General features: G+C 31.6%; 1 long non-coding RNA gene across 1 annotated transcript; it reads right to left on the bottom strand.

The window, feature by feature from the left end:
• Positions 1-12,144: 12,144 nt before the first annotated feature.
• Positions 12,145-14,626, bottom strand: LOC145062667 (uncharacterized). Its single transcript, XR_013687655.1, has 2 exons — positions 14,348-14,626; positions 12,145-12,739 (listed from the first exon to the last, which is right to left on the bottom strand). It is a non-coding gene; the product is annotated as an uncharacterized LOC145062667 (long non-coding RNA).
• Positions 14,627-17,734: the final 3,108 nt, after the last annotated feature.

Here is a 17,734-nt window from a genome sequence, read left to right as displayed (position 1 = left end):
TATGACTTTTGTGTTTATGTTATGCTTTTATGTGGTAGTGTTAGGGGGTGAAATAGTCCCTGGTTACCGGTTGAAAGATACCGAAGGGGAGGCCAGCACCCAGATATGCTAGGCAGTATCCGGTCGAGAGGACCGAAGGGGAGCCTAACACCCAGGTATGCTAGGCAGAATTCGGTCGAGAGGACCGAAGGGGAGGCTAGCACCCAGATATGCTAGACAGTATCCGGTCGAGAGGACCGAAGGGGTAGGTCGGGCACCCATATATGCCTGACAGTATATGTATGTTATATGATTGTGTGGTATGTGGTATGATGGGGGAACTCACTAAGCTTCGTGCTTACGGTTTTCAGTTTTGGTTTCAGGTACTTCGTGTTTAAAGGAAAGGAGCCGGCTTGATCGCAGCACACCACACTATGGTTTTCCGCACATGAGATCTTTGGGAATACACTCTGATATTGTTTTATGATAACATGTTTGATTATTTCTACTTTGGTTTTGATATGACATGATATTATAAATGTTTTATTACACTGTTGGTTTTATAATGACGTATTTAAAAATGAAATTTTTGGCCTGTATTTTTGGGGATGTTACATGTATGTTTCTATTGTTAGCAATATTTAAAATGGATGTGATTCTTAGTTATGTTATTTGTGGTAGTGTCGAAAATTAACCAAATAACGAATGATTCTCATCACCCAAGTTTCAATTGGACTGAAGCTTAGAATCATGCAACTAGTATTTTATAATGAATGAAAACCTTCGTATTTGGGAAATTAAGACTAATTCCTTGTTCACATAAGTATGTGAGTCAAGTGAAGGACTAAAGGATCTAGTACGCATTGTTGTGCACTAGTTCAAGTCCACCACAAAGATTGATAAGAATCTCCATCATGATTTGCTAAAAGTTTAGTAAATATGGTTATGCTTACAAGATTAAGTGTAATTCTGAATCGTTGAAAAGGTTTCAATGATAAGCAGAACGAATAGAAAGAATCAATTAGGCAGAAAGATAAAAATTTTTCCAATCTGAAAAGAAAGGAGAGTACTTAAGTGTCGTGTTATATGATTAACTTAGTGATTATGAAACTATGTCACAATTGAGCCTTTAAGGACACCTTAGTACACTAATATGGCTAAGAAGAAGAATCAGAAATTGTTGAAATGATTAAATCAAAAGGTGAATCATACTTCGTTCTAAAATCGAGTCTTATAGTAGTACTCCAAGATTGTGACTTGAGTGACACATATTAAGAAGGTTTATAACACACTCATCAAATGTGGAATAGAAAATGTCTTCTTGTTCCTGCACATTTGAAATTGGTAAATTGTGATGTCTTGGATAAGACAAAGACCAACTAGGACCAATTGAGTGAAGTGTTTGTCTTGATAAGAATCCGCACTAACTCTTGAATATTTGTTTGTCAAGGAATTTTATATGTCAAGAGGTCATTAGGAGTGTTAATGGTCTTGAATAGCTTCAGAAACTAATCAAGAATAAACCTATTGTTTTACACTAGCACACGACTTGAGGTTTGTAACCTATCGTGTTGACATATTCTTGTTTCTATGCCATTCCAGTTGAGTTGACTATGCATGTGAGTTCTATGAGTTCTCATTTGAATGCATAAAGACAAAGCACCTTAATCAATGAAAGTTTATTGATCTGTATGGGTGAGCTTCTCAACTACTTGGAAGACATGGTAGGACCTTGTGCTGCCAGATGGCAAGAAATAAAGATTAAACAAGTTCAGTCAATATGAGTTTAGATTTGTCACAAACCTTGTCTTGTGATAATGGTTATGACAAATTCACATGGATAGCAACGCATGCACCATATAATCTAAGTAGTAGGGTTTCTCTCCGCTTCATGAAAATGATTGTGAGGAAACGCTTTCACTAATAAGATTTTAAGGAGACAACAATTGTGATAATTGCATTCTCAAATTCGATTATGATTATGACATCCCTCTTCATAGTTCGAATTGTGAGATTTGTCAATTAGTCTGAACATTTGGGACTTATTGATATAAGTTCTGAAATAGTTTAGACACACACATGAGCTTTCTAATAAAAGGTGTATGAGCTTAGATAAATCTTATCGAAGCATCTCATATTAGAAATCTGAACTTTGGTGAAAAAGTCAATAAGTATTGATTTCTAGAAAGTCCATCTGATTTCTGAATACATGTCAAAGCTAGTGGGAGCATAAGTGTTATGCTGGTAAGGATATAATTATATTATGTTAAGTGTTGCGAGTTAGCAATATTAATTATAGAAAACAAAAGTTTCAATTTGCAAAGTTGCAGAGGTTGAAAAGTTGTTTTGCTATAATTAAGGGAGAGAAATTTATACTTCATTTCAAATTCAAAAGTTTAGATCGAGAAATTTTAATCTAATTTAGTCAAAGGACATATATGAATGTTATGTTGAAAATGTTCAACATAAGGAAATTCTATATATAACAATATGATAGCAAGAGACTGTAAAGTATCATGTATTTATGTAAGACATTATGTATCGTATCCCTTACGCTTCGGGTATAGGATCGATTGCATATGTTGTAATATTTGACCATTCTGTCTATTCCAAATGCCTAGGGTGTTAAGAGGGAATAGGAAAAGAATTGGATATGACTAAAGTAAGTTAAACAACTGTCAAGTAAAATCTAAGGTTCGCCAAGGATTGGTCACTTGTGGGAAGTTGGAAGTATAGAAATGGATGGACCATATTGACATTATTATGAATAGATAGGATTCTATTTAGAATAAGTTGTCATATGGAAAATATGGAAATGTTTCCATAATGGGAGTTGGATATTAAGAATATGTAGATTAGAAACTTGTATGCAAGAAGGGTGTTCAAATGAATGTACTTTGAATTTGAGACTTCATGTCTATGGAGTTGTCTTGTAACAATCTCCAATAGAGCACTTTGTAATATCAATGGCAAATCTATCAACCTCTTCTCGTTCCTTGCTTGAGATCCTCCTCTTCTTTTCCAAAAATGCACCAAAAGTTCTCAAAATTAGCTCAACACTCTCTCTAAAGCACAAGTGGGTGATCAGGGTTTCTCTCAGTGAAGGTAAGTAGATGGGGAGCCACAATGGAGGCTATAAATGTCCTTATATAGGCCCCAAACCTGGGGATTTAGGGTTTCATCTCACAGCGCCTACTCGGCGAGTCGACTCTTGGACTCGTCGAGTAGGTCATTAATCTCACGTGGCCAAACCCGACTCTACTCAACGAGTTGTAGCACCAACTCGTCGAGTTGCCTAATGATCCTCAAAAATAAATAAATAAATAATATACCTGGGAAACCGGATGTTACATTGTCTTGTTTTTCTTTACATGTCTTTTATCTGTAAATTACAAAACTGATCCCAAATTAAGTTTTGTGGAGAGGAATACGACTAATTTCGTTATCGATGGTAAACTTTTTTACAACAATGGTTGGAATTCGTATTGGTTTATGGATCATGTTGTTCATGATTATAGTCGTCCAAGAATCAGAGAAATGTTTCAAGTTACAGCCAAAATGGATTTGATAGTGTGTAGAACTCAACCGTCATCATCATTAGAGAATACTGCCTAAAACCTACAACTACAACTAGATCGAAAAACCCATCATTTCTCCAATCTGGAAAAATCCTCTGATCTAAAATCCTCAAACCACAAAATCATAATAAAAAGGGTCACTATAAATTTGATTTGTTTTCATCTTCACCATCGTCTTCAACCACACCATCGTCACTGTATTTCTTCTATTTGTATGTGTATATTTCTGAACATGATTTCGGTTCTTGAAGATTGATGAACCATATCTGTAAAGCTTCATAAACCGTGAATGGTAGATGAACCATATATGGATATCCATAAAGAACCTAAATCTGTAAATGTGTGTGTGTGTGTTTGTGTTTATGTTTTTGAATAAAAACCAAAACAAATAGAGTGAGGCATTTGAAATTGAGTTGATTTTCATAGTTCTTCCAGATTAAAGACATCAATTGGGTTTGGGTTAAATATCTTTGTGTGTGTGTGTGAGAGAGAGAGAGAGAGAGAGAGAGAAAGAGAGAGTACTAATAGGGGTAGGGGTGGGCCAAATTCTTTTATTTTTATTTTTTAATTAATAAATTATTAAAATAAATATAAAAAATAGAAAAAAATAAAAAGGGTAAAATAGTACAGTATTTTCAAGTTAGCTACCAAAATCATAGGAAAATCTTGATTTTGGACCATCCATCATCCATACAAGTTGAAAATTTTTTAGACCTTATCCAAAAAAATTTGAACACCATAAGAACCAATTTTCCAGTTTAAAAAATAGTAACATACAATAGATTTAATTATTCAAGTTGGTAAAACCATGGCTCTCAAATTCCTTTCAAGAAAGAAACATGCTCACAACTTTTTTTCTTGTGTTATAGAGAAAGGACAAAAAGAAAAGAAAAAAGAATTTTGTTTGACCATCCATTTTCTTTGGTTATCGAGATAAAGTGAAGATGACAATAATTAAATATTTATGAACTTATGGTATATCTATTAAATTAAGTCTTTACCTTATAAATAAAGTTTTTACCAACCACAAATATTTTATTTCTACATTTTTGTATGGGAACTGATTTGTATACAAATTTTTTCTCCGTACACAACAATTTATATTGTACAACTTTATAATGCATAAATTGTTGTGTATGACAAAAAATTGTTGTGTACGAATCACTTCCCTTTTTGTATAATCACAAAACAATCAAACCAAAACATTAATGTTTTTTTTCGTTTGTATTTTAGCATCGAGTTGCAAAGGAGGGTTCGGGAGAATTTGTTATGATTTTTATAGCATGGAAAGAGCTTCGGATTTGATGATTTTAGGAGGAAAATAATATATATTAAGTTGTGAATATAGTGTGAATTAATTGTGAATATATTATATTAAGTTGTGAATTCTGTGTATTAAGTTGTGAATTTTATAAATTAAACTATTAATAGACTGAATTAAACTGTGAATTTACAGTATTAAATTATGAATTTTATATAAAATTTTGTTTTAAATTGTGAACGAATGAATTAATTGTCTAAATAATATTATAAATTCTTACTTCTATCTTCTAGGATGTTGTTGATCGTAAAAGAAAATAAAAATTTAGGAGTATACAATAGATTTAATTATTCAAATTGGTAAAACCATGGCTCTTAAATTGCTTTCAAGAAAGAAACATAGGCATAATTTTTTTTTTCTTATGCTTACCGAGAAAGGACAAAAAGAAATGAAAAAAGAATTTTGCTTGACCATCTATCTTCTTCTTTGGTTATCGAGAGAAAGTAACGATGACAATAATTAAATCTTTATGAACTTATGGTCTAAAACCACCAATAACCCACTGTGCCCATAATCGTGAAATGCAACCGAGACCCACTCAGAATTGGCCGCCACCACCACCATCAACCCAGTGTGCTCCTAATCGTGCAATACAACCGAGACAGTCAATTCAAAATTGGACGCCCCACCACCTCTATTGCCACCACCACCACCACCAACCCAGTGTGCTCCTAATGGTGAAATGTAACCGAGACCCATTCGGAATTGGCCGCCGCCGCCACCACCAATGGGCGACTATTGGGGTGGACCACAACATGAAGCCATGGATTCCAGTCCAGAATGGGCGGTGCAAACGTTTGACCACCAACCAACCAAAAGAATGAGGGTGGCAGAGGGATCACAAGGTTGGGGTTCTCGGGGTAGTTCACCACCAACAGTGGGTGGACTTGGGTCGGGTGATGCAACGAGTAATGAATAGATTGGGTGGACCACAACAAGCGGTGCACCTCGAACCACCCAAAAGAATGAGGGTGGTGGCAGACAGTGCACCGACACCACCATCTGCAAACCAATGTTGGGGTGGTGCACCAAGTGGTGGTTGGGGTCAGTGGGGTGGGCCGGTGGGGTCCCTCGATTTACTTGAATGTTATTAAAAGGCGTGTGTGTGTGTGTGTGTATATATATATATATATATATATATATATATATATATACTTATAAAGCTAGCATTTTTTCTTGAATCTCATGTATTTGAAACTCCCATGACTTTTCAATTTCTTTATAATAATAATTATAATTTGGTAATTAGGTTAAATAAATATCAAATCTAAAGTGTATTCATATATAAACTAAATTTCAATATTAAAATAATATCTTTAATTCTACTTATAAAATTATGTTTTTTAACTTTTAACATATTATACTTAAATTTTTACTTTTAATATATTGTTGAATGTAAACATTATCATTTTAAAGGTATAATTTCTGAACAATTTGTATAAAACACTTAAATTATTAATTAAAATATAACATTATAGGCTCAACTTAAATATAAATTTTATTTAACTTAAACAACCCAAAGATTATTTTATAAATAATTAAAAGTGATAAATTATAGTGTCTTTCTAATAATAATTGTAAGTTGGTTAATAAGGTTAAATAAATATCAAACCTAAAGTGTAATCATAAATAGACTAAATTTCAATTTTAAAATAATATCTTTACTTCTATTTATAAAGTTATGTCTTTAAATTTTAACATATTATACTTAATTTATTAGATTTAAAATGCTGTTGCATGTAAACCATTATCAGTTTAAAGCTACAATTTTTGAACAGTCTGGACAAAATACTTAAATTGTTAATTTAAATATAACATTACAGTGTCAACTTAAATATAAATTTCAGTTCCACTAAAAAAACCAAATAATATTTTGTAAATAGTTAAAAGTGATAAATGCAAAAACTAAATTGTAATATCAGTTTAACTAAAATATTTCCTAAATATATTTATATAATCGTTAAAAATTTTCAAATAAGTAGCTTAAAATAACTTAACTTATAATAACAATAGTTAAAAATAACTCTATATAAATGATTATATTGTTACCTTTAAAATCAAAAAATAATGTTTGATGTTTTAAATAATTATAATGATAGAAATTAAAACATTAAGCAAATATATTTTAAAAAATCAGTTAAAAATAACAACTATAAATAATATTAAACCATATATTATATTTAATTTATTGATATGTAACTCGTGAGTAGAAATCATTCAAACGATTGAGATTATGACATTATAATAGATTTATATATTATCATATAATTCAAAATAGTCAATATATTATATCAAATTAATATACGAATTATTATATCAAATTTAACAACAACGTTAGTGTTATATTTTAAAAAATATATATTTGTAAAGACTTCAACTATATAGGTGTTTCTGCGCATTACAATGTCAACTCAAATATAAATTTCAGTTTCATTTAAAAAAAACTAAAGAATATTTTATAAATAGTTAAAATTGATAAATTGTAGTGATAAAAGCAAAAACTAAATTGTAATTTCAGTTTAACTAAAATATTTTTTAAATATATTTTTATAATTGTTAAAAGTTTCCAAATAACTAGCTTAAAATAACTTACAATAACAATAGTTAAAAACAACTCTATATAAATGATTATATTGTTAGCTTTAAAATAAAAAACAATGTCTGATGTTTTAAATAATTATAATGATGAAAATTAAAACATTAAGTAAATAAATTTTAAAAAATTAATTAACAATAAAAACAACTATAAATAACATCAAATCATATACTATATTTAATTTTATTCATGTGTAACTCGCGGGTAGAAGTCATTCAAACGATTGAGATTAAGAAGTTATAATAAATGTATATATTATCATATAATTCAAAATAATCAATATATTATATCAATTTAGTATATACAAATTATTATATCATATTTAACAACAACGTTATTGTTATATTTAAAAAATCATATATTTGTAAAGACTTCAACTATATAGGTGTTTCTGCGCAACGCGCGGGCATTCGCCTAGTGTGTGTGTATATATATATATATATATATATATATATATATATATATATATATATATATCCTACTCCTAATAAAAGAATCTTTGTTAGACACGTGTCCATTCAATAAACTTCATTCACCATCAACTAAAATTACCACTTTACCCTTCTATTCTTTAATCTTAGAAATACCCTTCTTCTCCCTAAATCTCGCTTCCTCACAATATGATATTTAAAGGATATTCAAATATTGAAATATGAAAATGGCATTATCCCCAAATTTGGGTACAATCGGCAACATAATCTTTTTTCTTCCTTGGTCCATGATATCACATCCTCTTCTTACAACTACCCTCTCTCCGATGCTTAGCTTGCATGAAAATGTTCCACAACTATATTTAACTTGAGATTAAGAGAAATGACATGAAAGGTAAAATGATTCGATTATGAGTTTTTTTAAGAAATATATTCATGTATGATTTTTCCTGATTTATGTTCCATTATGGCATGTTTATTTGACTTTTCACCAACTAATCTACATTTGTTTTGATTTTTGTTCCATGTTCTTGTAAATCCGGTTTGGTCAATAGATATGCTAAGCCTCGATTGGTTTGACCCGATTTCAGGTTTATTGAAACGTTTTCTTTCAATTAGACTTAGGGTTTTATTTGATGAATCATGAGTTTTAATCTGTAGGGTTGACTATTGGCAAGATAGCATCATCCCGCTTTGTCTGTAAATTATAGTTATATTTCATAATGCATGTCGACTGTTCGATGATTTGCCCAAATGAAAAACTTTGATGTGTATGGTATCACAAAATGTTATATTTGTCTCCTTTAGTGTTTCTTTTTAACCTAGCATACCATGGTAGTTTAGTCTTGCAATTATATTTCGGTTTTGATCTTGGTAAAAAGGTTACGGAAAAGAGTGTCCCTTTAAACATCAACATTTACATATTCTTGTGAGTTAATACTTCAATTTCTGATGTTGTTGGTTGAACCATTATGCTACAGATCATGCCACTTTGATGGAAACTATGATGTCAAGATGATAATTGAAGGTCCTTTTAGTACCATCAAGAACAATCTTTCACTTAACCTTGCTGCCAATAACGACATTGGTTGGTAAAAAGTATGAATTAATAGTTTAGCATTAATGAAATCCAAGTGTGTGGCTTATGGAGAGAGAGAGAGAGAGAGAGAGAGAGAGAGAGAGAGAAACTCGATGGATGCCTTCTGAGTAGTTTCACTATCAAAAAAAAGTTGAAGAGGGTAGGTTATATGTGGCACTTTACAAATACTAGATTTGGAGGAATTGAATATTTACAAAATTTTTGATAAAAAATTGAAGGGCTTTACTAAGGAATGGCTTTTTGGTTTTTTTTTTTGAAAAATTCAATTGGAAAATGTTGCATTCACAGTTAAAGAGTTGATGAAGTTGTTCTCTTTCTGTTTCTAATTTAATTCAAAGAATGAAGGGTATAATTGGTATTTTATAAACACTAGAGTTGGTGAGATGAAAACTAAAGTAGGATGCTAAAGCTACAACGAAACAAAAGTATAATATTACTTCTTTAATTAGATTAATAATGGTAAAATGTTCAAAGTAATGAAAATACAATAGAATTTTGGAATAATCAAATGCAAGAAAGTACAACGTCGTTTCCTTAGTAAATTTTGTATTGTTCTTTTGTTTGTATAATCAAATGAGTTATAAAGAATGCACAAAATGTTTTGGGACATTGAAGTTTAGTTGAATGCAAAAACATTGTAACACTAGAGTTAAATATTGAGCAACCACTACTGTATTACTTTTTGCTAAGAAACCCAACTAATGTTGTTATTTTTAGAATTCCAAATTGACATCTCTCTACTTAATAAAAGCCTCTCTAAGGTGTGACATCCCCAAAATCACGGCCATAAAAGACCGATTTCATTTATGCTTTTTAAAATAATTTCAGAGTAAATCCTTTTGATTTAAAAGAGTTGCGGAATTTGTTCCCAAAACAAAATATGATAAAATAATATTTATCAAAGCATTTCATCAAGAGATGCATTTTCATTATATAATCAAAACTCGAGATGTCATGTTCCGATACAGACCATAAAGCATAAACGATAACATTACAAGTCATTCAACAAATATATACATATACAGACTTGTAAACAAAACAACTTGATGATTCAACCATCTTATGTCATCGCGCCACTACCTGTAATACGAATAAACTGAGTGGGTCAGGCTTGGGAGCCTGGTGAGCATATAGGTTTTTCAACCCACAATAAATAATTATATTTAATTTCACCAACCAACAATAACCCGATTACCCATTCCCGTTATCCTCACTTTATGTCCCTAAAACAACATCTATCTCAAGGGACCTAATCTAGGATTTTCATCGGGACGGACATTACTGCTAAGGGGTTTCCTCAACAATAGATATCCTAAAGGCAACCATGAGGGGGATAGAGTACACCGGTGAACACATCGTTCACAACACCTACAGGTTATGAACCTGCTAGCGTTCCACATGACTGTCTAGAAAGAGTCTGTGGTCGTTATCCATACTCCGCTGAATAACTAGATCAACAACAACAACATCGAGGCCTCTCATCTGTTTATCATGCATCAACTATTACCCATGTTCTACCCAACATATATATATATATATATATATATATATATATATATATATATATAGTTTAAAACCTATACATCATTCTCATTCAATACATATTCCAATCAACAGATGAGACACATACACATAACACGTATTTCATAGAGAATAAATCATATCTATGAGATAGAAGAAAGTGAATATACATTCACACATATAACAACAAAATATACACATAACACGTATATCGTATAAAATACTTCATAGTTATGCGTTAGAAGAAAGTAACTACACACTCACTTGATTAGAAGATGAACAGCACTACGACTTGCAGAAGTAGTATTCTTCGGTAGATCTGGAAGATCTTCACAAAAACACGGGCTTCTCGCGAGCAGAGCTTCAGCTTGGGAATTGCACTTCTCGGGATCTTCGGGGCTTCGAGACTTGCTTCGGGGCTCGAGATTGATCCCAGGGCTTTGGGGGTACTTCTTTGCACGTAAATCAATGCAATACATGTGAGAGATGATAGAATGAGCAACCAAACTCGGTTGGCCCTTCAAATCTATTTATAGGGCAAAACTGGCCCTTGCCACGTCGTGACACCTTTTTCCACGTTGTGGGATTGGTCGTCACTGCATGCGTCATCGCAAGTTGCATCTGGGGGACTCCCGGAGGTGTCAGAAGACTGGCCACGTCGTGGCACTGCTTGCCACGTCGAGGTATTTGACAGTTTTGGGGTTTCGCGCCCCAAACTTCAGAAATTCATAACTTTCGCATACGAACTCCATTTTCGACGTTCTTTATATCGACGCGAAGGTGAAATTATGCTCTACAACTCTCGTTTAGACTCCATTGGCTAATTTTGACTTGATTTTTAATATATTATAAGTATATTACTTATATATTATTTTTAATAGGCCGGGACAGGAAAACTCTGTTCGAAATTCATAACTCCTTCATCTGAACTCCGTTTTCGTCTGTCTTTTTATCGTTGGACCACTATCAATGAGATCTTCAATTCTCATTTAGAAATTTTTGGCTAAATATCACTCGATCTCTATTTCGAGTATTCGGGCTGCATACCGCTAAGTCGAAACTTCGAAAAATCATAACTTTCTCATACGAAGTCAGATTTGGGCGTTCTTTTCATGCACACTCTCGATTTAAGGGTCTCTACAACATTCGTTTAGATCACTAAGGCTAAATATCGCACTAACGTAAATTTCACTTTTTACGTCATTCAGTGTTGCCGGTTCTGTCGCGAAACTTCGACATGTCATAACTTCTTCGTTATAACTCGGATTTCGACATTCTTTATATGTTCAAAAACCTCGTTTCAACTACTACAACACTATCCATAGATATCGGCTTTATCTAACATTTCATTTTGACGCTTATTTTTATTCTTAATTAAATTAAGATACACAATTAAGCACATAACACATAATACTCAAATAATACACTTCTATTATTTCAAAACGGGTTACAAATGTTAACCTGGACTACTATATCAATATTAATGACGAGCCCGGAAACACAAGCGTTATATAAGGTGTCGCGTGTCCTTCTAATAAGCTCATTCAATCCACGTGTCAGTTTCACACGTCTCCTCACAAAACTTTTTCCGCTCAATGAATTGTTAACGGAAGTCAAAATACAATCACAATAAAATCAATTTAATTTAAAGTCATAAACAACAGAATTATCAACTCCTACTAATTAGCAACTCGGTTACCATAATATACCAATCGTTTTGAATTTCTATATCTTTTACCCATTATATCTCCATTATAATAGGAATGAAATAATGTTTCATATATTATCATTTATATAAATCCAAGATCTAAAAAGCTTTCTGACCGTTGCATCTTTCAAATTTTGGTTCCTCTGTACGCTTCTTCTCTGCAACCCTGGTAAATCGTTCTCCTTTATACTTCTTCTTCTGTTACACTAAGTATTGTTCTTCTCTTACAGTTCTTCTCCTCCTGTTATCCTATATGTATCTGTATACGCTATATGTGTCTCGCTTGTTATGTATGATTATAGATTTATGTTCCTGTTTAGAATCAATTGTTTTTTTTTTTTTCTGAAAATAAAATGAACAACTCTATTTTGTAGCACCTTACATTTAAAGTCATCCGATTTAAAGCACTTTACTTTAACACTTATTGTGTATGAGCGTGTGTTGTGGTCGATCTCTTTTATGTGTGTTTCTGTTCATCTGTCTGCGTTTTCATTCACCAAAAAAACCTACATAAGGTAATTTGTATCATATTTATACTTTTCATCAAATTTATATAATTTTGTATTTTTTTTTCAGTTAAATAGCTACAAGAAAAGGCATTAAACGAGGTTGGTTAAGTAAATCTCTGTTGAAATGGCCTAATTTTAACATATTAAAAAAAGTATGACAATTTTGCCTTCACATTGAATTCGTCATATATGCATAACCCTAAATGCCTAAATCATCATAAATTCTAGATGATGTAGATTACAATTATGTAAATGATAAATCTAATTCTCATATCTTGCCCGTAGTAATCATCCCAAAAGAATATTTAGACCAGATTATGATTAATCTAAGGCACACCAGATTTTTTGCTCAATGAAAATTTTGAAGTTCCTTATTATTTATTCACATTTTTAAGAATCACTAACAAAAAATAATAAAAGATAACAATTTTGACTTATATTGTCGTATGGAGGACTCATAATATATGGAAGATGTTAAATGTTATAGTGATTTCTCTTCCTGCCATTTTTTGATTTGTCTAATGTTTTGGTTACAAATGCATTAAATATCCAGTTGCATTTGTAATTTGTATAAAAGTTGATAAATAATCATTTATGTCATGTTGTTCATTCCATTTGGAGCATCATTTTTTTATTTTATTTTTTATAATTTGTGTATTACAACCAAAAGAAAATGTACAATACAGAGAATCTGGGTAAAGGTCATTTTCGTCCTTTTATCTTAAATTTCTTTTTCTCTATTTCTGAAGAAGTGGATTTATCCTCATAGCTTAATGAATTAGACTAAACTAATATCTTTCTATGTTTGTGTTGCTCATCCTCAAGTATCATCATTTCTTGGAACTATCAACTAATCTATTTGGTTGTAAACAGATTTTAGTCTGTAAAATATATTGCTTTCTCTTGCATCTAACCAAATAAGGGCAGAGGCAGATGTAACTGAAATCAAACTAGGAACGACATTTGTTTATGGCCAGGGGCATAATTGTCCATTATGTATATGGGCATTGTATTTGAAATCACATTCTACTAAAACACAATATTTTTTCCATATTTCATGTCAACTATTAATATTATCAGGTTTGGTGTAATGTTTTTCAAAATAGTCAATGTGGTGATTCAAATGCATGTGTCTGTTTCAACCTGTGGTATAATAAGATAACAGAAATGGTTCCTGCAAACAGTGCAGGGGCATTTCCATCAATATCACTTTGTATTTTAAAAAAGCATAATAGGACAAATTGTTATTAATCCATTTCAAGATTTTTCCTCCATACATTGCATTCTTATACACCCAAAATCTGAAATTTTTAAGTGAAATCTTAATCTTATATCTGTACAATTACCAGATCAATCTAATTTGGAAGGAACCTGATTCAAACAAATACTCACACAGTATGAAATTCAAAATTTCAAGCAGATTGAAAGGTATCTGATTGTGTGTCCAGTCTTAAAGTATTTCAAGTTATTCCTTACTACCACTTCGGTTTTCACTAACATCTTCAAAGACAACATTGCCAAAAATAATCAGGTAAAATTATCTTCCAACTAATATATGTCCGGTTAAAAAAATTGAGATTAACAAGGATTTAGAGAATTTCTTACCGAAATTTTTCCCGTTTTCAACCCCCAATGTTTCGTTTCTTCATTCTCTAAGTTCTACATCGGATATTAATCAACATGAGTTTCTCTTCAGTTCAAATTTCTTCTATGGTTTTATATTCGTATCTGCCTTCATGGATAGCAATGGAGAAACTTCCATACCCTTTCTGAAATGAATACGGGGGAGATGTTCCAAGTGCCGGCGGAAATATTGATTTGGGGATAATTATATGTCTTCGTTTCTATTACAGCCAAAGGGGGTAGGGATGACTGATAAGTTTTCGGTGGGTATTTTGGTAAAAAAAATATTTTTTAAATAAAAACATTATACACATAAAAACACTTATAAGAATTGTTCAAATGATTTTTCTCCTCATTTTTTCTATTAAAAATAGTTACATAATTTTCATTGGTATATATCCCCAATTTATATAATTAATTTTATTTATGATCATTGCTCAACAATTATGCTATAATTTAAATAAAATTATTTTTAACTTTCTCATCCGTGGTTTCCACGGGTTATAACCTAGTATTTAATATTTAGCTTAAGAATTGTACACATTATCCGAAAGAAATCAAATTTAAGCGCAATTTTTTATAAGCGTTAATAGGAATAAGGACACCATAATTAGTTTCCACTGTGAAAATGAATATATATATTTTAGAGTTGACAATGGGTCAATCTGAGTTGGATTTAGGTTTAACTTATTTATTAATTGAGTTGAAAATTTCAACCCAATCAAACCTGTTTATTTAAATAGGTTGATATTTCTGATCCAACCAAACATTTTAGATAATTGGGTTGTCATTGGGTTGATCTATTTATGTAGTTATCGACCCAACATATTAATTAAATGAGTTAACCTTTGGTTAACCCATTTAAAATAAATAAACTAAAGATTATATTATTTAAATCAGTTCCAAGCATAAATAAAATTTCAAAGTATGGCAAAACCATAATCTCAACTCACAAACACAAAAAATTGTTCAAATAACTTAAAAATGTTTTATTTCAAAGGATTTTGGAGAGTGACTGATATTGTCGGTGCTAAAAAAAATGGGGATATTCAAAATAATGTATATATTAATTTTAACTAATCATTATAAACTTACAGATAAAACTTATATCTTTGTAATTTAATAAAATTTTCAGTTTTTATTGTCATTTTAAATTATCAATAATGTTTTTCTTTTTTACCCGTCATTCCACGGGTTTTAAGTTAGTGTGTGTATATATATATATATATGGTTCCTAGAAAGTTTTGTAAAGAACATACGAAGATGACGATGTTCAAAATTACCTAATTAACATTTTCTTTAAAAATTTATTTATAGGTTAAGTTAAACACAAAAAAATAGAGGGATGGATGGATGGATTTATCAATAGAAAAAATGTTTTTCTACAAAAAAAAAAATGAAAAATTAAGTTGTCGAAATAATCTCTCATGAACTAGCTAATAATCTATTTTGAACATGTCCTTATCAAAATCATCTATATCGAACAAATATGTTAATAAAAATCATATATAATGAAAAATTAAGTTCTCATTAAAATCAAATTAGACTCTAATGAACAATTAAGTTCAAAAGCAAGTCAACCAATCAAGTCAATAGTCACAAGGTCGATGCATATTATGGACTCGAGGAAATTGTTGTCCTAATTCCTCTCTTCTGAACTCAATTTTCAGATTCCATCAATCAGCATAAAGCTTGATAGAGACAGTTGTCTCATGATACCATGTAATGATTAACAATTGTTGTATTTCACTCCATGAATATAACAAGGAATACATCGGTATTTATACAGAAGAGAATGAGAAATAGCTAACTACATACAGAAGACTAGGAAAGTAGAGTTGATGAGTTCAATAGAACTCCTATAAATAATATCGGAAGAATTTTACACGTTGTTAACACTGCACCTGCCATTTTTCTCTTATTAGAGAATTGCACTTGAAAAATCTGCACAATTACAACATTGTATTTTTATTTATTTTTTCTTATTATAAGACCATAAATTATGCTTTGTGTTTGGATGGTTTTTTGCTATAATTAGTAGATTCTTCAAAGTACAATGCTGTGATACGAATAAAAAGAAGATAACTAATACACACCAAATAGCACTAAGGAGAACTAAAAGTTATAGAGACAGCATGAAACAAACAAAACGACCCCAGGGGTAAAATGGTCACACCAGCAAAGCTCCAAAGGAATAGCAACAGCAAATAAACTATTCCCAGATAACAGTAAGGCAAGAATCAGTCCCAAGGGTAAAATGGTCAAATCTGGTAACAATATGCTGGGAAGGAAACCACCAATGAGTCAATGCCAATGAACTTCTAGATGCAAACAAATAAAGGGAAAAAGTAATAATTAATAAAAGCTTATGTTAACAAGATGTGGGAAATATTAATGAAAGAGAAATGGATTATAGAGTATCATGAAGTTATTTTTGTAAAATATTATATTAAGAAACAGAATATACGTATCCAAACAAAAGTACGAAAGTATGTTAGGTTTTGATAAGACAACAAGTGGATTTGGTAAGACTGGGGTCAACCTGCCGTCTACAAGACTGCAAATCTCGTGGGCCAGATCATTGTAAACATCGGACAGATAAAAGATAAAACACCACCAAGGCACCAATGCCAATAATACTTTGCTGGATCGATGACCTCTCTCTAAACACACTTTACACGCAAATGGAATATATTTCTACTTTTATATATTTATAATATAATTAGTTTTAAAACATGAGAACAAACTTTGTGTATAACCTACTGTTTTCTATAGTTTCATAACCCAGTAAAAAAATCTCTTGTCGTGAAGTATACGCTCAAAGACCTTATAATAATAATGCATACTGCCTTTTTGCTCTCAAAGTACGTTCTAGTGAGTGATTGGCCAGATTCCTTTCATTCAACACATGCACTATACATATAAGTAGAAAGGTCTCCTACACTTATAAGAGAATGAATCATGTGGATCACCTCATAAATAGAAACTCTTTCTTTTAAGAGAGGGAGAGAGAGAAATCGGTCGAACAACACCGAAGCATACGGCTAGGGTTTGATCAACATGAGCCATGTGCCTGTGCACCGTTGTGGATGTCTTCAACCGATGGGCTCTTGTAAGCCTTGCATAAGATCAACCGAACCAACATCGACGACCATCCGAGTGGTCCATTTGGACGGTGTTTTAGAAGAATTTGATGCCCCGATCACTGTCGGACAGATAATCGGAGGTTTTCCCAAACACTTCATGACCACTCCGATACAACTTATGCACGGGTTGGTCTTAATGAAGCTTGATGCCTTACTCGAACCGGGAAGGATCTACTTTGTGCTACCCTACTCGATCCTTCGGTTGAATGAGTCTTCGAAAGAC

Source organism: Lactuca serriola, chromosome 7 (genome assembly GCF_051521515.1).
Source record: "Lactuca serriola cultivar US96UC23 chromosome 7, Lser_US96UC23_V15, whole genome shotgun sequence".
NCBI lineage: Eukaryota > Viridiplantae > Streptophyta > Magnoliopsida > Asterales > Asteraceae > Lactuca > Lactuca serriola.
Note: the sequence above shows the minus strand (reverse complement) of the source record. Positions and strands in the feature narration are given on the sequence as shown.